General features: G+C 36.4%; 1 protein-coding gene across 1 annotated transcript in view; it reads right to left on the reverse strand.

Annotated features, from left to right (window-relative positions):
* The window catches only part of UBE2E2 (ubiquitin conjugating enzyme E2 E2), a 377,139-nt gene that overhangs the window by 48,749 nt on the left and 305,435 nt on the right, over positions 1–22,955 (reverse strand). The window lies entirely within an intron of this gene.

Genomic DNA, 22,955 nt, shown 5'->3' on the forward strand with positions numbered 1-22,955 from the left:
CTGTCATGGTTTAAAAACACAAATTAGGCATGCATGTAAATAATATACCTAGTTTATAAAAAAATGTATTACTTACAATTTATGAACCTTTTTCTCCTTAAATTCTATATTTTAATGTAATATTAGTGTAGTCTCTCTTCCCTATAATAGCTACATCACCACTGCACGTCGTTTAGGTATAATTTTGAAACATGTTTATAACATTTTTCAAGAACTTAATTAAAAAGCTAAGTCTAAATCAGTTTTGTAACTCTGGTAAAACTCTGTTTTCTAAAAGTTTTATGTAAGCAACAATAAGATCTTAATGTTATTCATTAATATCATGTTTATAAACGTTCTCAAATTTATAAGTTGAAATATAAAAAAAAAAAACCCTTAGTGTTTTAAAGACCAATCTTTTGGTCCCCTAAATTAAAAATGGCTCTGAACCAAAAACTACGTGGCAGATTTCTGTATGTGTTGCTACCTCCCAGGGTATCCAGCATCTGCTCAAACATCACATTTACTTAATTCGTATAGTATCAAGACTCAGAAAGGACAGATCCAGTCTTCTGTAATTATTAGACAACACAGTACCATTTTCAGGCTAGATCAGTATTCCTAATAAGAACTGTCCTAGTAACATGCTGGACCTTATAGATAACCTTGACATCCCTTCCACACAAACACATTTCAAACACCTACCAGTGCTGAAGAAAATGTAAGTAACATTTAAAAAAATACATAGCTGAATTTTCACAGAAATCCCCAGAGGCCAGAACTGAAAACCAAAAATTACAGTAAGCACATGAGCTGGCAGTGTCGTTGCCAGGGGCAGGACTTGGGTAAGAGGGAGGGGGTGAAGGACAGTACCCAGTCCAGATTAAAATGGAGGCTTGGGTTTTGATGCCCTCATGGAAAAAGGTGAAACCTAAGGTCTGCATGTGGCAAGAGGTTGGGATTGAGACCCCTTACATAGATTAGAACACTTGAGCAGCTAGTCTTTTAGTGAGTGGATGGACTTGAAAGATAATGCTTTCTGGGAGACACAGCAAAGACACTTGCTGGAGAAAGCCTGGGCTCTGGTGGGGAGAAAAATGTATCCCCTGAGAATTCTAAATCCTCAGCACATAAACTATGCAAACACCAACCGAAAGAGAGCCTAAATGGCTATATTACTATCAGATCAAATAGATGTTTAAGGTAAAATGCAGAAAGATAATCAATGCATTAGGATAAAATGAACAATTCATCAGAAAAACGTAACAATTCTGGATCTGCTGTACCTAACAAGACACCCAAAAATATAAGAAGTGAAACTCAGCAGAATCGTAAGGAGAAAAATGAGACATCTACAATCAGAGGGACATTTCGCTGCAGGAACTGAGGTCACGCAGATGAAAGAGAATGTAGTAAGGATGCTGAAAATATGAAAACCAATTGAACAAAATCAAGGGATTGAAGATAAAATTCCACACTCAACAAAGAATATATATTCTTTTCCAAGCATATAAGAAACATTTATAAATACTGATCCCATGCTAAGCCACAAAGGAAGCTTAACATATCTCAAAGAATTATTAAGACCATAAAGACCCCCTATCAAATGTTTGGGAAACTGAAAAGCACATTTTTCAAATAATCCTTGGATCAAAAAAAAAAAGTTACATTTATAACTAAATGACAATGAAATGTTGGACTGTCAATACAAACTTTGTGATTTGGCTAAAACAGTTATCAAAGGGAAATCTATAGTTTCAAATACACAAATTAGAAAGGAAGAAAGACATTTAGTAAGTGTTTAAGGAAGGAAAAAGAACAGACTTAATCCCATAAAAGTAGAAAGAAATAAAGACATGAGCAGAATTGAATGAAATAGAGAATACCTGGTAATAATAAAATTCTGCAGAGGCATATCCCTTTAAGTGCTAGATGAAAATACAGAATATTTTTATGATCCAATGTAAATGATGAGTGGCTTTTATATACAATGTTTTAAAAACCTATCAGATACTGACTGGCTATTCCGAGCCAGTTAATTCTCAAAATAACACAAAGAGGTAAGTAGTATTATTGTAGCCACTTTTAAAATAAAGAAACTGTACTCCTGTGAGGTGAGGGATGTTAACTAAATTTATTGTGGTAATCATTTTGCAGTACATACATATATCAAATCATTATGCTGTGCACCTAAAATAAATACAGTGAATTTAATTATATCTCAATAAAACTGGAGGAAAAAAATAAATGAAGGCCCAGAAGGGTTAAAGGACTGGCATGTAGTTGCACAGTCGTAAGTGGGGGAGCCAGAATTTAAACACAGCTTTGTTGACCTAAAAGCTCACGCTCTCCTAGTCAGCCTCAATGCCTCTGTTTTTTTTTTTTTTAACTTTTAATTTTGAGATTATTATAGATTCACACTAGGTTGTAAGAAACAATACTGACTGGGGCCCCTGGGTGGCTCAGTCAGTTAAGCGTCCAACTTCAGCTTACATCATGATCTCATGGTCCTGAGTTTGAGGCTCTGTGTGGATAGGGCAAAGCCTGGAGCCTGCTTCGGATTCTGTGTCTCCCCCCCCCCTCTCTCTGTGCCCCTCCCCTGCTCATGCTCTGACTCTCTCTCAAAAAGTAAATAAACATTAAAAAAAAACCCATACAAAACAATACCAATGGATCACACTATGTTCCTCATCCACTTTTCCCCAATGGTAACATCCTGCATAACTGTAATATCACATCACAGGAAACTCACACTGATACAGTCCATTGACCTTTTCCAGTCCATTGACCTTTTCCATTTATCATCAGTTTTATATGCACTCATGTACACGTGTTTTTATGGAATTTTATCACATGTAGATCTGTATGACCACCATCACAGCCAAGATACAGAACAGTTCCTTCACAAACACTCTTTGTGCTACCATTTAAAGGTCACTTTCCAAACCCTTTCCTTCCTTAATTGTTGACAGCCACTACTCTGTTCCTCATCTCTGTGATTTTGTCATTCAAGAATGTCATATAAGTGGTAACATATAGGATGTAACTTTTTGAAATTGGCTCTTTTTACTCGCACATTTCCCATGAGATCCATCTAAGTTGTTGCGTGTATCAATAGTTTGTTCCTTCATATTGTGGGGTAGTATTCCATGGTATGGATGTGCCAGTTTGTTGAGCCATTTATCTACTGAAGGACAAATGGATTGTTTCCAGTTTTCAGCTATCACAAGCAAAGCTGTCATGAACATGTGTGTGTGTATTTGTGTGAATGTAAGTTTTCATTTCTCTGAGATAAGATGCCCAAGAGTGTGATCGTTGGGTTATATGATAAGCTCATATTTAGTTTTATAAGAAACTGCCATACTTTTTTCCAGGGCAGTTGAACCATCTTACATTCTTACCAGCAGTGTGATCCAGTTTCTCAGCATCCTGGCCAGCATTTAGTGTAAGATGCTTTATTTCAGTCATTCTGATTAGGTGAAGTGGTACCATTGTGGTTTTAATTTGCATTTCCCCAATTGCTAATGATGTTGAGCACTTTTTCCACGTGCTTTTTTTTTTTTTTTTTTTTTTTTTTTTGCTATCTGGCTACCCTCTTTTTTGAGAGAGGAGCTTCAGGTTTTTTGCCCGTTTTCTAATTAGGTTGTTTTTACTGTTGACTCTGTTTTAAGTGGAGATATTAAAAGTGAAGTATGGTTGGAAGAAAAATAAAGCATGAGTTTGCAAAGAATCTTGCAGCTTTTTGGACAGAGAATGCTTTACATTTCAATATTTTGTAATACTGATTAAAGGATCTACTTTAGTGATGTTTGTTAGCTTTTGTCCCAACAGATGTTCATAAAGAAACCACACTGAATCAAACAGGTAGGCTGATCGTTCCTACATGTGCTAATGCTGCAGGCTCCCACAAATAGCACCTTAAAATATTTTTTGTGTGTGTATAGTTGACGATGTCACATTTCTTTCAGGTGTACAACACAGTGATTCAACATATCTATACATTATGCTCTGCTCACCTCAAGTGTAGCTATCACACAGTGCTGTTACAACTGTCACCATACAACGCTATTTCAGTATCATTGATGACATTCCCTATGCTGTGCCTTTTATTCTGGTGACTTATTCACTCCACAGGTGGAAGCCTGGATCTCCCACTCCCCTTCACCCATTTTGCCTGTTCCCCAACCCCTCTCCTCTGTTAACCATCAATCAGTCTATTCTCTGTATTTAGAGGTCTGATTCTGCCTTTTGTTTATTCATTTATTTTTTTAGATTGTGCATATAAGTGAAATCATATGATATTTGTCTTTCTCGGTCTGACTTCCTTCACTAAGCATAACAGCCTCCAGGTCCATCCATGTTGCTGCAAATGCAAGATTGAATCCTTTTTTTATGGTTAATATTCTATTGTGTGTATCTATGTGTGTGTGTGTGTGCGCGTGTGTGCGTGTGTATGTATATATACATCGCATCTTCTTTATCCATTCATGTATTAATGGACACTTGGGTTGCATATATTTTTTCAAATTAGTGCTTTCATTTTCTTTGGGTTAATACCCAGTAGTTATTATTAAATCATAAGTATTTCTATTTTTAATTTTTGGAGGAACTTCCATACTGTTTTCCACAGTGGCTGATGATTAGTGATGCTGAGCATCTTGCCACCTGTATGCTTCTTTAGGAAAAGTGTCTACTCAGGCCCTCTGCCCATATTTTAATCAGACTGTGTTTTCTGGTTTGTTTTGGTGTTGAGTTATATACATTCTTTATACATTTTGGATATTAACCCTTTATGAGATATATCATTTGCAAATATCTCCTCCCATTCAGTAGGCTGCCTTTTTGTTGGTTGATGGTTTCCTTTGTTGTGCAAAAGCTTTTTATTTTGGTGGAGTCCCAACAGTTTATTTTCCCTTGCCTTAGGAGACGTATCTAGAAAAATGTTGCTGCAGCCAATGTCAATGGAATTACCGCTGTGTTCTCTTCTAGGAGTTTTATGGTTTGGGGTCTCACATTTGGGTCTTTATCTACGAGTTTTACAGTTTCAGGTCTCGCATTTGTGTTTTTATTCTATTTTGAGTTTATTTTTCACAAATACCACTATTTGAATTGGATAAAAAAACTGATGATCCCAGAGTTTTAAGAAGTGTTACATATTTACCTATTGTAAAGTAAACAATAACTTCTTCAGGGTTCCCTTATCACACTCCTACTTCTGCTACCACACTTGCCACAGGACCTCCTGGACCTCCTCATCAAACCGGGAATTACCCATGAAAGTCTCTTCTTTCAACTGATGTCCAGTGCAGTGCTTGGCACATAGAAAGAGTCCATTGTTTGCTGAACAAATGCTAACAAATCACTGGCTAGTGCTCAAAGAGACAAGTATCTTTCTGAGGGGTTGTAACATCTTATTGTTCTTTAGATACAAGAAGATTTTAGAACCATAACTTACAGTAGACTGAAAACTGGAAAACTGTGGAGAATAACCTGAGAAAGCAGGATATATTTTTAATATTTTTGTACCCAAATGTTACTTTACTAAATTGTCCTATAGATTAAAATATTAGTTCAGAAAAGATTTCATATAGGTTAAACCAATAATAAAAAATAATAAATATTTAGTAAGTACTCAATACGTGCCAGGTACTCCAACATAAACATTTTTATTGTTGTTATTGCCTATTTAAATAATAAAGAAAATTTAAAAATATGTGGCCTGGTCAGATCAGCAAAAGTGTTCCATAATCAAGGCAAAACCTTGCTAATGACAGTTCTTGAAACAGTCAGCATTGTCTTCCAGACCCTATCAACAAAACTAGGGGAAATGAGAGACAAGAACACATGCAAACTGATAAAGAATTGTCTGCAGTCCTTTTAGACATTAGTGATGCAGAAATAAAAAATGATATTTTGAATATTGACAAATATCAAGGGATGTGCACATGTTAGACGATTTTTAGAGGCTAAGAAAGCACTCATCTCCCACCTTCATCCTACAGAAGGCTGCTCGTAACTGACTCAATTTTATAGAAAGCCCATCATGTTATCTTGTTCAGGGGGCTGGACAACAGTACATCCTTCACTTCACCCTTCTGACAAAAAAACAAATGATAAAAAAATGACCATAAAGGAATTTCCAGCTCTACTGCAGGGCTTAATTCTCAATGAGTTCTGTGTATCACATAACCTACACCTGCATTTGCATTTATTGCTGTTTTGGAAGCATAGTTCAATACTGATGTTTATAATGATAGCTATCATTCATCAAGGAGAGGTAAAATTATATTGAGAATACTGTTTTCAAAGGCTGGGAAGATAGTACATTTCAGAACATTTTCCATATATTAAGGAAAATTTTAGAACAATTTGGTTATAGTGATACCGAAAACTTATTTGTCCAGAATGTCTAATTCCAAGATGACTCTGGACAAGAGCGTTTTAATTTTTTTTAAGTTTATTTACTTATTTTGAGAGAGAGAGAGAGCGTGGGAGGAGCAGAGAGAGAAGGAAAGAGAGAATCCCAAGCAGTTTCCACAATGTCAGCACAGAGCCTGATGCAGAGCTTGAACCCATGAACCGTGACATCATGACCCGAGCCGAAACCAAGAGTTGGACACTCAACCCACTGAGCCACCCAGGTGCTTCAAGAAGTGTTTTAATTTATGTGTGATATCTGAATGCACACAGAGGCAGGTAGGTGTGTATGTGTGTGGTGGACAGGATACTGGCCTATTCCTCTAAAGATGTCCACATCTCAATCCCTGGAACCTGTGAATATGTTCTTATATGGTAAAAGGGACTTTGCAGGTGTGATTAAGTTAAGGCTCTTGAGATGGGGTGATTATATGGGTGGGCTGGATATAATCACAGGGGCTTTACAAGAGGGAAGCAGGAAGATCAGTAGGGGATGTCAAGGAGTCAGAGTGATGGGGCCATGATCCAAGGAACGTAGTCGGCCTCAAGAAGACAGAAAAGGCAATGAAATAAATTTCCCCTTAAAGCCTCAAAAAGGAACGCAACCCTGCTGACACCTTGGTTTTAGTTTGCTGACATCCAGAACTGAAGGACAGGAAATTCACATTGTTTTAAGCCACCAAATTTGCGTTAACCTGTTATAACAGCAACAGGAAACAATACATGTAAGTATATTTCTCAGTTGCATTATTACTTTATCTTAAAAGGTAAATGCAGCTGCGCTATTTCTATACTTCACAGGATCACTCCTTAAAAAGTAATTTTAGAAAGAATTAACACAATTTTTTATGTTGACTACAGCATAAAACAATGCTACTAAGTAGTGAATGATCTATGGGAAGTTACTTTGCTACTTTGAGCCCCTATATCCTGACAAAATGAGACTTAAATTAGATTATTTCTAAGGCCCACTCTAGTTCCAAGATCCAAGAGTTATATTATGAAATGAATAAGTGGTTTTGGGAGCTAGCTGGACTTGAGCTGGAATTCTGACTTTGGATGAATCAAATTAGCCTGTTTGAGATTCAGTTTCCTCATCTTAAAATGGGAAAAATACTAGCTATACCCACTGTGGCTGTGAAGACTGAAGCACCCGAGAAGTTCTAACACCACACTTGGCACTCAGCACGGATTCAAGTAGTGCCAGTCTCCTTTCCCCTCTTCATGTCTCCCGGCTTTACAGGGCAATTTCAGAATGCAGGTGTTCACATAATAATTGCCCTATCGCCGGAGTTTTAGGTGTGTTTTCTTTATACCACTCCCTTGCTCTAGAGTATGGACAACATTTCACACAGAGACAGAAAGTATTTTTGTAAAGGGAGAGAAATCACGTAGGGCATGAGTATAGACAAAGAAGAAAATATTTTAATAAATTATTTCTGCCAAATTGATTCAAGACATAATTTAGGAAGATGTTTTAAAGTAAAGAAATACCTCCAGGCTGGAAAGCTGATAAATGATAATAAAAATGATCATTTAAAATAATATTTCAGTAGTAACCTCTATTTTTCACATAGCTTACATTTTTCAAAAAACTTCTCATCAGGAGATACATGACACGGTGATTTTACTGAGGAAGTATGAGATCAGTGAGAAATACATTCCTCTTAAAAATACTTTTCCATGGAGACCCAGAGAGGAAATATTTGGAGCTCCTGTGCCATAAATCAGTGAATCATGTAACAAAAGTCCAAAAATAGCAGGGTTAACATCATTCAAATGGATCTTGGCTCTAAGCTCACTATGAAACTAGTTTATATGAATAGGTTGTTAATACACATTTTAAAAATGTCAGTACTACCATACTTTCTGAAATTTCAAGTGCTCTTAAAATGGACTTAAGAGCACTGCACCAACAATTAACACATCCTAAGACAAAATAAAAACTGGAAAAACTCATTATAAAATGTGAGGGGAATCACAAATCTTAAAGAAACTCTAAGAAATACACATTAGTAGAACACAACAAAACCCCTTCCCAAATTAAAAAACAACAACCCTGGAAATATGTTTCTCCTATCCTAAGTGACAGTAAAGGAATTAAAATTAAACGTTACTTAGAAACCATCAAGTGGAAAGATGACACTCACCCTGCTGTGAGTGAGGCTGGGTAGCATGCTACATTTGACTTCAGGCTAGAGCTCTTTTTTTTTTTTTTTAAGATTTCAAATACTATTTAAATGATGAAGAATGAAAGATATTTACAGTAGAGGTATTTAAATTTTAAGTCTTTCTCAGTTCCTTGTAAGTACGGATGTAGAAAAGCACACAACTAGAAAATGTCCCCTCTCGTGAGAAGTAAATCTCTTAGAAGATGGGAGCATCACACTCAATCCCCAGGGCCCTTTCTGACCGTGCAGCACCTGATTACACCCAAGCCCTGCAAGGGGAAGATACTTGGTATGACTTGATTAGGAACCAATAATTAGATTCCTTCTTATCTAACTTATAAAAATTCAATTTATATAGAATGTTTCAGGAACGTATCTATATTGAATGAGGTTCAATTTAGTTTTTTTTCAAATTTGTGTGCTCTTTTTTATTAGTGACTTGTTCTCTCATTGTATTTTCTATTCTTTTTCTCTTTAAATGACTATCTCATCTCTTTTTTGACTTGTTCTACTGCCTCCAGTTTTAGAAACGGTACTTCAGCTGATTCTCCTTTAGGGTAGCATCGTATCATAGAGGGGATTTTAATCTGAGTATGAGCTCATCCTCAGTGCACATTATTTTCCTGCAGAAGTTCTGTGGGCCTTGGACTGTAGAATGTTCTGCATTTGCTTCTTCATGGGCCTCAAGGACAACACTAGTTTGAGAACAGATTGTATCATATATGCCAAAATATAAGGCCCTATAGACTCATCCCTTAGGAAGAGCTGATTTATACTTATATCTTTATAAAAATCTCTTATAGATGATGTCTCAATTACTTTATTTTGAACAAAATACTATTAAAGACACAGTAGCTTGAAACCAGATCAACCAATGCTTGTTTGGCATGCATATACAGGTTTTCTTCCCCAGTCAGTTAAAAAAGAAAGAAAACAAAATAAATTTAACAAAGCTTCGAGGAATGGCACATTCCTAGGAGTACAATTTTACCATCTGAAGGCTTGTATTTTAACAGTCTCTCAAAGGCTATTTATTTAATTTTTAAATTTATTTTTGAGAGAGGGAGACAGAGCGAGTCAGGGAAGGGCAGAGAGAGAGGGAGAGAGAGAGAATCCCAAGCAGGTTCCACACTGTCAACACAGAGCCCGATGTGGGGCTCGAACTCACAAACTGTGAGGATCATGACCTGAGCTGAAACCAAAAGTCAGACGCTTAACCAACTGAGCCACACAGGTGCCCCTTAAAGGCTATTTAAAAAAGCAACATGGTACTTTAAAACAATTAAGTTTTTTTTTTCTTAAAGCTGGCTGTATGACTTTTCTACAAATGGGTTTTCAGGGCTTGGGCAATTTCTCCAGTAACATAATCACATATGGATTAAAATACTGCTGAATCCCCAACAATTGAGGAAGAAATGATCTGGTATCTCAACTTAACCATGTACACAAAATATCACTTAAGCAATTCCCATTATCTTCATTCATTGAGCATACACACAATGGGGGATCAATCAATGCCTGAGGGTCCATCAAAACCAAAACCCAAAGCTCTGTGAGTTTAATATTTCCACCAGACGCATCACCTTCCAACCCCCACCCCCATCAGATACTAGAACAGCTGCTCTTGAACAGTGAACTTAAAACTATTATGTGGGGCTATGTTGATCCAACAACACTTACTTATTAATTAGTATTGCATAGAGAAAACATAATTTAACAGATGTCCAATGAACCCACATTTCTAAGACAAGATGATTCATTTCTGCTTTATAACTGCAAAAGTGTCTCATACATAACGACAATTAATTACGAAGCACAACAGCTGAGATACTTAATGGATTAATGGATAATAAATGGGCAACCATATGACACTTTCTATTAAATTAGAGGCAGTGACATAAACATAAACATAAGGAGAATGCCCTCCTTTTTATTTTGTTTACATTTTTTATAGGTCTCACACTACCCAAAGCGATTATGTAAAATGTAGCATATTTACAGGTTTCCTAAATGTAAAATGGAAATAATATACAGGCTTCCTTTATCCTTTGGGAAAGAAGTAATACATTTTATGTTTGTAGACATACGAAGTGGCAGTTATTTATTTAAGAGATTAATAATTCAATATACATACCACACAATACAAAGTATTCATCATAACTAGCTGGAAATGACAATTTGATTTTTCATACAGGCAACAGTGTTGAAGTAAACTATATTTTAACACACAGTAAAATGAAACAATGACTAATTCTGTTAATGATACAGTAAATTAACAGCAATTACAGAGTTGGCTTAATGCCCACTCTCTCAGTGAGTGCTATATTACACACAAAAGAGACATTCTTTGAATGTGGTAGTGTTCACAAATACCACAAAAGTTTCTAAACTTTGCATGTATACCAGAGAGGGAAAGGTACTGGTTTCTCTATGTTTATACCATGAAATAAGAAAATACAGCATGTATAACACAGAAGTGTAACCAAAAAAATAATAAAAATTAAGAACGGTGGACGATTATGCAATGTTTACGTGCTGAGCACTGCTCTAAGTGATCTGCTTACTACATAACTTAATCTTCACAATCACCCCGTGAGGTAGATATGGTTATTATTCTCATTTATGGATAAAGAAACTGACACACAAGTTCAGAGGAATTCAAATGTGGATAGTTGAAGCAATTTCAATAGCAAATAGAGAAGTTATATAGGGGTGCCTGGGTGGTTCAGTCAGTTAAGCCTTCGACTCTCTGTTTCAGCTCATATCATGATCTCACAGTTCGTGAGATCAAGCCCTGTGTGGTGCTCTTCGTTGACAGTGCAAAGCTACTTGGGATTCTCTCTCTAGGTCTCTTTGTCCCTCCCCCAGCTCGTGCACACACACACACACACACACACACACACACACACACACACTTTCTCTCTCTCTCTCAAAATAAATACATAAAAAATGTTATGAGGAAGGAAACAAAAACAAACCAACACACACAGGGAAACAACCCACAGCCCACAGAGTTTTTTGAAAACTACAGGAAAGTAAACGGGAAGAGAATAAAGAAATTTATATGATTTCTAGGTCTCAACAGTTGGAGGTAACAGAAAAGGTAACAATATAGGGATTTAGTAGCTTTTCAAATCAAGTCTGGTAAAATGAGAATTCATATAAAGTTTAGCAAAGAGAAAAAAATGTTTAATGATATTCACTATTATTATTATGGTTCTTATGCCAAATGACCTGTCATTGCTAAGATTACTGAAGGCAAGAAAAATCAAGTCAGTTAAAAAAAAAATAAACAAGTAATATTTTAATATGACTTGAAAATCGTCACTTAAGATTTATCTAATCTCTGAATAATTAAAAAAATCTCAGCATGTAGAATATCCTAGTGAAGAATCTTTTTAAAAAAATATTTATTTTGAGAGAGAGAGAGAGAGAGAGAGAGAGAGAGTGAGAGTGTGTGTAAGCAGGGGAGGGGCAGAGAGAGAAGGATCCGAAGCAGGCTCTGTGCTGACAGCAGCAAGCCCTATGAAGGGCTGAAACTCACGAACTGTGAGATCATGACCTGAGCCAAAGTCGGACACTCAACCTACTGAGCCACCCAGGTGCTGCTATCCTAGTAAAGAATCTTTAAACATCTGTGGAGAAGAGATATGATGAACTAATCTGATACTCATGATACTGTATACTATTGACAGATAGCTAATCAGGTAGTTTACTTAAAAAGTAAAATAAGGCTGAGGTCAGACTGACAGAATGAAGGAGTGGGTGTTGAATGCTAAAGGAGCTGGTCTGTTATTCTGTAGTTTTTGATCATGAGAGTGCAGTGATGAAAGGGGTATTTAGGAATTTATAACAGGGTTGTTATATAGCATTCCTTCTTAAACTAAACCCTCAAGCATGGAATGAATCCTTTATGGTTGATGACACTACTTATTCCTAAGTTCACAAAATGGCTTTTCTATGATCCATACAGTGGAAGCTTTTTTTTCTACATGTAAGAGCTGAGCAAACCAAGAGATAAATGAATAGAGGTGAAACAAACAAAAATAGGAAGAGAGGGGAAATGGAGAAAAGATGGGCAATTCAAACCACAATATGAAGCAGGTGTGTAGGAAAGGAGGGACCAAATGCTGCAGGCAAAGAACAACCAGAGATGGCTAAAGAACCATTTCTGACTGTGGCCCTCACCCCCTGGAAAAGGTAAATGGTAAATATATAATAGAATAGTCCAAGGTAACCACTCTTACCTTGAGTGATTCTTTGGATTGAGGTATCCTTATACGGAAGGATATTTATTTCCCTCCTCATCACAAAAAAGAGGTACATAGACTTTTACCTCCTGCCAAGAACTACTGCTAATGTATCTTTTTGTCGTCCAGTAAAGTATTCAAGAATTACTAGTTAGTTTTGCTGAAGGAGTATTTGATATTAAAAGGGATTTTTAAAATTTTATCTCATGATAACAACATGGGTTTGTTTTCCTTTTAAAATTTCCTTTTTCTATTATCCCAGGGAATTTCTTTCCTTCTTTTCCTTTCCCATTCTTCACTTGTCTACAATCTAATCTCTGCTACCATTCTGTGATTTTGAACATTATTTCTTTAGTCTCTATTTCCACCTTCTAGGTTATCTTGCTTCATTCACATCTCAGAGCTTCTGAAGCCTATTGTTCTGGGCTTACCTTTTTCCTTCCAGTATTCTCTGTAGGACTACTACCCTAAAAATACTCAGAGGCTAGTTTTCCCTAAGGCTTTGTGAAAATGCATCTGATAGAAACAAGGAGAAAGAAATGTCAAATAGGTATGATTCAAAATTGTGTGGAAAAAATACACTCCCATTCCCAATGATTTATTCCTGCTGCATGAATCTCTTAACCCTAAAAAAAAAAAAATCTGAAGTAGTATCGTAAAAACTCTGAGCTGCTTTTTGCTTTTCCCTATAATCTGTAACATTCAATTTTGTGCGGTAGAAAATTGATTGCTGTGGTATAACAACAAATACTACCTTTTAAAAGGAAACAATGGCACCATACATGACTCTGTTTAAATAAATAGTGCCAACTTCATTTTACAAAACTGATAGCTGTACATATAGCTAAATAAAGATTTTAGAAATGAATTTTTGTTGACAAGCTGGCAATGAATATTTATTTATAAAGGGAACAAATTTATACAGAGTTCTTAAGAACAAGGATTTATCTGATACTGATTTTTATCTGCTATAGGGGAGAGTAGGATGTAAACATATTTGTTCAGTAAACAGATGAACTGGAAAAATATAGAATATTTACATTTGAAAAGAGGCCATACATACCATAATTAAAAATGACAACCGGGGTGCCTGGGTGGCTCAGTCAGTTAAGTGTCAGACTTTGGCTCAGGTCATGACCTCACAGTTCATGAGCTGGAGCCCCCACATTGGGCTCTGTGCCGACAGTTTGGAGCCTGGAGCCTGCTTCAGGTTCTGTGTCTCCCACTCTCCCTCTGTCCCTCCTGTGCTCACACTCTGTCTCTCTCTCTCTCTCTCTCTCAAAAGTAAATAAACATTAAAAAAATTTTAAAAAGGGGCGCCTGGGTGGCTCAGTCGGTTAACCGAAGCGTCCGACCTCGGCTCAGGTCATGATCTCGCGGTCCGTGAGTTTGAGCCCCGCGGCGGGCTCTGTGCTGACAGCTCAGAGCCTGGAGCCTGTTTCAGATTCTGTGTCTCCCTCTTTCTCTGACCCTCCCCTGTTCATGCTCTGTCTCTGTCTCAAAAATAAATAAACGTTAAAAAAAACTTAAAAAAGAAAAAAAAATGACAACCAACTGAAAACTTCTGATGTTCTAACAGGTTTACAGTGACATTGTGGGGGGGGCAGTAGGGGAGAATAACTGAACTATGTATAAAGTTTATAAAGGGTAGGTCTATTTTTAATTTTTTGAGGAACCTCCACCCAGCAATAGCACTGCTAGGAATTTACCCAAGGGATACAGGAGTACTGATGCATAGGGGCACTTGTACCCCAATGTTCATAGCAGCACTCTCAACAATAGCCAAATTATGGAAAGAGCCTAAATGTCCATCAACTGATGAATGGATAAAGAAATTGTGGTTTATATACACAATGGAATACTACGTGGCAATGAGAAAAAATGAAATATGGCCTTTTGTAGCAACGTGGATGGAACTGGAGAGTGTGATGCTAAGTGAAATAAGCCATACAGAGAAAGACAGATACCATATGGTTTCACTCTTATGTGGATCCTGAGAAACTCAACAGGAACCCATGGGGGAGGGGAAGGGAAAAAAAAAAAAAGAGGTTAGAGTGGGAGAGAGCCAAAGCATAAGAGACTCTTAAAAACTGAGAACACACTGAGGGTTGATGGGGGGTGGGAGGGAGGGGCGGGTGGGTGATGGGTATTGAGGAGGGCACCTTTTGGGATGAGCACTGGGTGTTGTATGGAAACCAATTTGTCAATAAATTTCATATATAAAAAAAAAAATAAAAAAAAAATAAAGTTTATAAAGGGATATGTGTTTTTTTGTTATTCAAATTTTGCTGTGGGGCAACTTCCAAAGTCTTGTAATTAATATTTTTGTCAGTAGAGATTATGAATCTCAAATATTGATTGCAGAGCTGGGATTAAGAATATTTCATAGATCCTTCAAAGTAGAAAAGAGGGGTGTCTGGGTGGCTCAGTTGTTTGAGCGTCCAACTTTGACTCAGGTCATGATCTCATGGTTCATAATTCGAGCCCCATGTCGGGCCTTGTGCTGACAGCTCGGAGCCTGGAGCCTGCTTCAGATTCTGTGTCTCCCTCTCTCTCTGCCCCTCCCCTGCTCATGCTCTGCCTCTCTCTCAAAAGTAAATAAACAAAATGACTAACAAACTGCCTTTTTTCCCCCTCATAAGAATATTCACCTATTTTTATCCTGACAATATTAGAATAATACACTTTTCTTCAAAGACCTAACCTAGTCAGTTTTTCATTGCTTTTGTCCTTTTTTTGGTCAGAATTATTTCATGACATACAAAGGAAAAAGACATCAACCTCTTGTTTGAGGTAGGAACTAATGTAAGTGGTTATGCTGACCACTGCATTGACCAGTTCTAAGGTGTTCAAAGACATATGTATTCAGAGGCCCCAAAACTCTTAACATATAGATGGTGTGACCTTGGATGTCATAAAATATAAAAATTAGTAACATTCATTTCTCAGGTATGTACTTAAAATCTGTATCACTACTTTATGGTCACATTATGGAATATTTTTGGTCTGGTTAGGAGTAACTGTATTCTTCACGGAGCATAAAAATTCATGAAAGATGTTAAGAATAGAAGATATAAGAATAAACTGAACATTTTATCCAAATTTCTAATTATTAGTACATTTACACAATCAAAGGAATTTTTTTTCTAAATGTTTATTTTTGAGAGAAAGACAGCAAGTGGGGGAGGTGCAGAGAGGGGGACAGAGGACCCGAAATAGGCTCTATGTCTCACAAACTGTGAGATCTTGACATGATCTGAAGTCGGACACTCAACTGACTGAGCCACCCAGGCCCCACCCCCCTACCCCCCCCCACCCCCCACCCCCCCTTAATTCTTCAGTTTGATATTATAGTGGAGGAATAGCATTTTATTGAACACTGTTGACTGTTAAAAATACACATTTGCTTACTTTATACCTAGCTTAGTGGAGGAACAAATATACTATTGCTTACAGATACTGCTGATATAACATACTGTTGCTATAGTTATTAAGCTTTTCTTCCCTCTAATAGTAACTGAGGAAGATTGAAATGGAGCTCCCCTTCAACAATTTGCCTCACGGATTTGGTCCATGGTGATAATGCACTTTGACTTAACTTATCTCACAAACGAAGTTTTATGTACTGTTTTAAGAAGATGTTTTGGAATATTTTTAAGAGCAGACTTAATGCTTTTGCCCTGATTTATATTTATTTATATATATGCACACATATACACACAATATTTATCACACATATAAATATTAAAATATATATTATATTCTAAAATGTAAGAACATAATATATATAAGAATATAGTATATATAATATTCATAAATAAACGATGTACTCTAACACTTTTGCCTGCACTTGTTGCTTCACACAGTCGCTTGAGGAAAAGAAAAGTTGCTCATAAATCTTGGGTCTCGAGATGTGGTGGTGTAGCAATGTGTTGGCATTGACAGGATACAAAGGTCTCTGAACGCCCACCTACATTTCAGGTTTCAAAGCACGCATGCCAACATCAGCATCTTTTTTGGGGAGTAGAATGATACAAAGAAGTATACTTTTGAGAAAAATTAATCTGGTTACTTCTTTTTAATTTAACATTCTTATCTCTCATTAATAAGAATATCTTACAATTGCAAACGTGTCTTTCTACATGTGCGAGTCTGTGTGTATGTATACGCATGTGTGTTTTACAGTGAGTATAAGGTGTTGGCCAGACAATTCCCAGCAAGAGACGGTGTTCGTTTCTGATGAAGAGGGAAAGCTTGCACTTTCCATACTTCAAAACACTGGTATTCTATACCTTGATAAACCTACATTGTCTTTTCTCCTTATTGACACTTATCATCTATTATGGACTAAACAGTATTTCCTTTAGGAAAATTTCCCCTGCTATTCCCAGTTTGTCGGATAATAGTATTCCAAAATGTTGGGTATGCACGTGTGTGTGCCTTTGTGAGGAATACTTCCTATCTCATTTAGTTTTACATTATTATTTTCAAATTTTTATAAACAAATTCAAACTGACAAGGAATATATTCACTAACTGTTAATGCTGAGATTTTTCCTATTATAAAAGTTTCAAATGAGACCCAAGTATACTGTTTTAGATGTGATGTTTCTCTAAATTCAAGTTCCATATATGTAATAGATTACTATGCTTAGGACATGCTTGGTAGAACGAGCTTGCTTTTTCCACACTTCAAGTTCTGCCATCCTACATCTTGATAACTTGATATTTTCTTTTACTTATGGAAATGCTATCCATCTTTCATGGATAGTTTTTTTTTACGAAGCATTTCCTTGCCATTTCCAAACATAGTACTCACTCCTTTTTCTAAATCTCTTACGTTTAAGCCTACCCTTGCGTGTATATATATTTCTTTCTTCCTACCTAGACTGAAGGGTGTCTGAGGGTGAGGCATGTGGGAGATTGTTTGCAATAGCCATGATATCCAGTACTGCCACACATCTAAATGGGGCGTGGATATATATTTACTGAGTGGATAAACAGTAACTCTCTATAAAAAGCCTTCAACTATCAAATGCTTGTTTCTCCTCAACCCGCAAACAGGAGCAGGAGTAAATGGGGAAGAAGAGAAGTTTTCTCTGAATGTATTTACTGATTTTGTACTTGATTTGTATTTAAATTTTAATTTGATTTGGATATTTTAGGATATTTAATCTCAGGAGTATGCCTGACATGACTAGATGGTGTTTTTTTTTTTTTTAATAGTGATTAGAGTCAACTATTTTGGATAGTTACCAGTCCCCCTTGCAGGTCCGCCAAACTTGCTCAAATATAACTCAACTCACCTGAGTGAGCATTTATACAAGTAAATACAACCTACTAGGTGAGAATCTTTTTCTGAGAAGATGCATCAGGAATATGCCATGAATTTTATTTCTTTCTTCTTTGTCCTTACCGTCAAAAATTTCAAAATAATCAAATCTAAAATAATAAACCAAGAAGGTATTTATTGATGCCTAAAGTCTAAACAGTCTACATTAGGTTCTAGGGAAGATACAAAAGTATAAATACTGGTCTGAGGAACGTTCTGAGGAATGTTTGCTGCAAATTATACAAAAAAAAAGGTTTGATTTAGAACAAAGAACACAAAGGATAAATTTTTATTTATTCAACAAATATTCATTGACTACCTTCAAAGCACTGGGTGGAATTGAGAAGCATAAGGCTAATGGGTGGGAGAGGAAGCCCAGATGCAGAAGTCAGGTCCTGACCCTCACATGCCCGACCATCTACCAGAGAGAGAAAAGGATCATAGAACTATGAAGAAATAAATGTCCTATGAGAGGACACAGGGCTCTAGGGTTCAGATAGAACAGACGATGTCTGGCTGGGAAAAATCCCAGGAAGTATCAGAGAAGAGGTAGGCACAAACTGAATTCTGAAGGATTGGGGTAACAAGGGTTTGATGATTATCTTTTTTTCCCTTTTATTTTCCTGAATTGCTCACCAAGAAGAAGAGAGTGAACTTCAAATATGTCTACATCAAAAATTCTTGCTGTGTCATGACATACTGATCTGCAGTTACTGACTTCATATACTCTCAGCTTCATAGCAATGATTGTGCACAAAAGCTTAGATCTTCAGAAAAAATACACAGGGATATTAATGCATCCTGCAAGAAATGTAAAGAACTGACATGAGAGAAATGTATGAGTAGACACTACCTCCTTGATTTCTCTTATCTCTTCATTCTCCTTGTCACTACTTTAGTTCAGGCATTCATCATTACTGGATGAAATTATTACAACAGTCTCCTTCACGACACTATTTCTCTTTGGTCTCTTCTTTCCACCACCACGCACCATATTGCTTCAAGGGTGATCTGTCCAGCACGCAAATATGTTCATCTGTTTATTGCTTGCAGGATAAATCCTTTAAGGTGGCACATCTGCCTATCCTGGTCCTCCATGGACCACACTGCCCTGAAAAGGTCACACACGTGCAGTCTTCTGTGTGTGCTATTTGTTTTGTCAGAAATACAGCTTCTTTTCACTGGGGGGGGGGGGAACTCTGCCATCCTTCAAGAGCTCGTTCTCCAACGTTCCCACTGGATTGTTACCTTTGGTGCCGTTACTGGTATGTCTGTCCCCACCACTGGTCTGTAAGTTTCATGAGGGCTAAGGCTGGGTCTCGTTTATTCCAGGGAAGGTACCATCTCCTGGCTTTAACGTTTAATTCTCATAAAATCCTACCATTACAATCAATTCACGGATTTAGACATATCTAGTAAAAGAACATCACCAACAAAACAAAACAAAACAAAACAAAACAAAACAACGAAAGAAAACAAAAGCAACTAAAGAAAAGAAGGCTTATCCAAGAAATTATGTAGCAAATGAAGAAAGGGAATCACTCCTTGGAGTAGATAAAAGTGAATTGTAACAAATGGTAGAGTGAAGGCACAGTTTTCAATTCTATTCAATTCTATTAAATTTTATTTTTTTTGTTAACAAGGAGAATGATGTAGTTTTAAACAAACCTCTAGAAAGGATTATTAAACAGAAGATTTGTTAGTATTGAGAAAATGATGTGATGATCAATGGGATTAAGCATGGATATACCAAAAACAAACTGTGCCATGGGTCACTCTATTTCCTTCTCAACATGGCTATTATAATTACAAATTAAGGGAATAAAGCAGACATATTTGAACTCCTGCGTGGTTTATGATGAGGTCTTTTGAAAGTTGTTAAAAAAACTTATTAAGTCAAGGCATAAATTGAGGGTCATACGCAGATTCTCTTTGAATGCCAAGTGCTGTGCCAACCAGTTATATCTCTGAGGTGACCGCATCATTCTTTGTTCATACCCATTAACAGCTTCTTCCTATTCTGGTCAGGAATATATACAATCAAAACTCTTCAAAGTCTTCTTCCTTTATTATTGTCAATGGTACTGGCTCAGTGCCAAAATAAACACAGTAGCCTGGCAGTTATAAATTTGACTTCTATTTATGTAGGGAAGTATAATTTATGACCAATGAGACTGTCAACAGTAGAGTACAAAGGCAAACTGTGCTAAAAAGCCTCACTTTGACTTTATCCTTGTGGGCGAGAGGGAGAATTCCAGGCTGGATGATAACTTAGTTTGGTAGATGTGCAATAAGCTCGGTAGGTAAATTTTAGCAGATTTTGCTGAGTGACCAAATACATCAAGTAGGCACAAAAAAGCTCTTTAGTAGGGTAATGTGTGATTAGCCTATCTTTTTCAACATTTTATCAATGACTTAAATGAAATGGAGACACAGAAGACATGCTTATCCAAGCTGCAGGTAACCTAAAGCTAGTTTACACACTGGTCAGACGAAGAACATCAAGATCTTACACAGGTCAAACTACAGATTAAAAGAAATAATACAAACTGTTCAGGAAAAGAGAATGACCTACATTTAGTCTCAAAGCATGTAATTTTCACAAGATGGAGGAGAGCAGGCTAACATGTAATGATATAGTGCTTTCTGAATGAAAACTATCAGAAAAAATGAAATATATATAAAAAAAAATGAAGTACACCCATCACCAGTGCACAGCTTGGTGAGTTTATACAAAGTCAACTAGCTCGAGTAACAACCACCTAGAAGATACAGAATATTGCCAGAACCCCAGAAAATCTCACTTCTTTTTCTTCCCAGTCACAACCAACCATCTCCCCAAATGTAACCACTATTATGACTCCTACTTCTATACAACAGTTTTTCCTGTTTTGTAACTCATATAAATGGAATCATACAGTATATACTCTTGTGTCTTCCTTCAATATCATGTTTGTGAGATTCATACGTATTGGTCATTGTTCCATTTATTTCACTAATATATATTATTTTCCATTATACGAACACACCACAATTTATTAATCTATTCTACTAGACATGAACTTCCCCCACCAGGAATCTTCTGTTTAAATAAAGCTTAAGAAGTGACAGTGCAATGTGACAAAGTGGAAGCAAAGACAAAGTTCACATATTTTCTTTGCCTATGTATTCCTTGGAAAACAAACACATGCGCTGATTTGGCTTTCACGATTTGACTTTAAATTCTAAAGCTGTAAAAATGGCACAGAAAATTGAGTATGTTCATACTATATTACTGAAGGTAGATACCCACAGAAAAAGGTACTTGGTTCTTGGATTACACTATTTTCTTGCTTTGCAAAATTTAGCCCAGCTTTGCAAAACTTAGCCTATGTACTTAGCATTACTTGAACCTATATTTAAAGATGCAAATTATTTGCTTATAACTTATGTCAACAGATTGTCTGCATAAAATATAGCCTAGATACTTTATGAAATCAAGAGTATAGTTATTTCAAACAAGATGAAAATAAAAACACAAATTTTTTCTTTAACAAAGATTAATTTCTTGACATTAAATGTCATACTAATATCTGTGGCACATAATTTTAAGCATTTTAAGATAAACTGCATTATCTTTCACTGTTTTTTTAAAAAATTGTATTACTTTCTATCGTGTCTATTAAATGTTTTTATGACAAACATCTTCTTTGAAAAGAATGACCCTACCCTCCAGGTGTATCTAATTCTGTGGAAGAGAATGAGCACACACACACACATGCACACACATACACTCACTCACTCTCTTGCTCGCTCATTTTGAATTTTTCAATACTACAAACTAATTAAGAAACAAGACTTCAGCAGTGTTAAAGATGTGACAAGATAAATGAATATTTACTTGTTTTATCAAACCTACTATATGTCAGGTACTACAAAATAAATAAGGTCTTTGCACTCGTAGAGCTTAGAGTCTAGTGAAGGTAGGTAGAAAATCAACCAACAAATAAATAAAAATGTCAGACTTTTTTCATGAAAGAAATGATCTGATATGACAGAAAATAAACAGTGTGGAATTATTTATATAAGGTGGTCAGGCAATGCACCTCTCATTAGCTAACACTAAAGATGAGGCCTAAAAATGAGAAGTTGCTGGCCACCTGAAGAAATTGATCACACATGTCCCAGGCAAGGAGATCACCAAATCCTAAGGTTCTGCAGAATAAAAAGGAGGCCAAGGAGGGCTGCAGTGTGGTGGGGCTGGTAAAGAGACCATGAGGGCCTTGCAGGCCAACCTTATTTGAATTTATTCTAAGTATAATGGGAAGCCATTAAAGATTTTAAGCAAGGATCACTGACAGTGCAAGATTAAGGGAATCCTGGAGACTGTTGAACTTCCTCTTCCTACAGATACAAATACTAAATTCCAGAGAGTTTAGTGTCATCAAAGTTACATGGTTGGAAAGTGTAAAGAGCACAGGTTTCTCTAAGGTTTCTTTTCAATAAGAAAAAGGCTAACCTTCAGGCACATGAAAAGGTATTATTACTCATAATAAGAGAAATGCAAATAATTAAATATTCTTTCCTATATATTGGTGTGCTACACAGCACACTGGTGAGGAAGTAGGGTTTTCCCTACAACCCTTAGATGCAGGTGCATCTCAGTTGTGAGTATAACTTGGTATACACTTTGAAAAGAGAGTAGTCTGAGAAAAATCTATTAAAACTATTTAAATCTATTAAATCTATTTGTGCTGTTTGAACTTTTTACTGTGCATGTGTGTGTGTGTGTGTGTGTGTGTGTGTGTATGCATTTTTATATCACCTA

The sequence above is a fragment of the Lynx rufus genome, unplaced genomic scaffold (assembly GCF_022079265.1).
Source record: "Lynx rufus isolate CCGP_SWC_20201006 ecotype Redwood Valley unplaced genomic scaffold, mLynRuf1.p SCAF_5, whole genome shotgun sequence".
Taxonomy (NCBI): domain Eukaryota; kingdom Metazoa; phylum Chordata; class Mammalia; order Carnivora; family Felidae; genus Lynx; species Lynx rufus.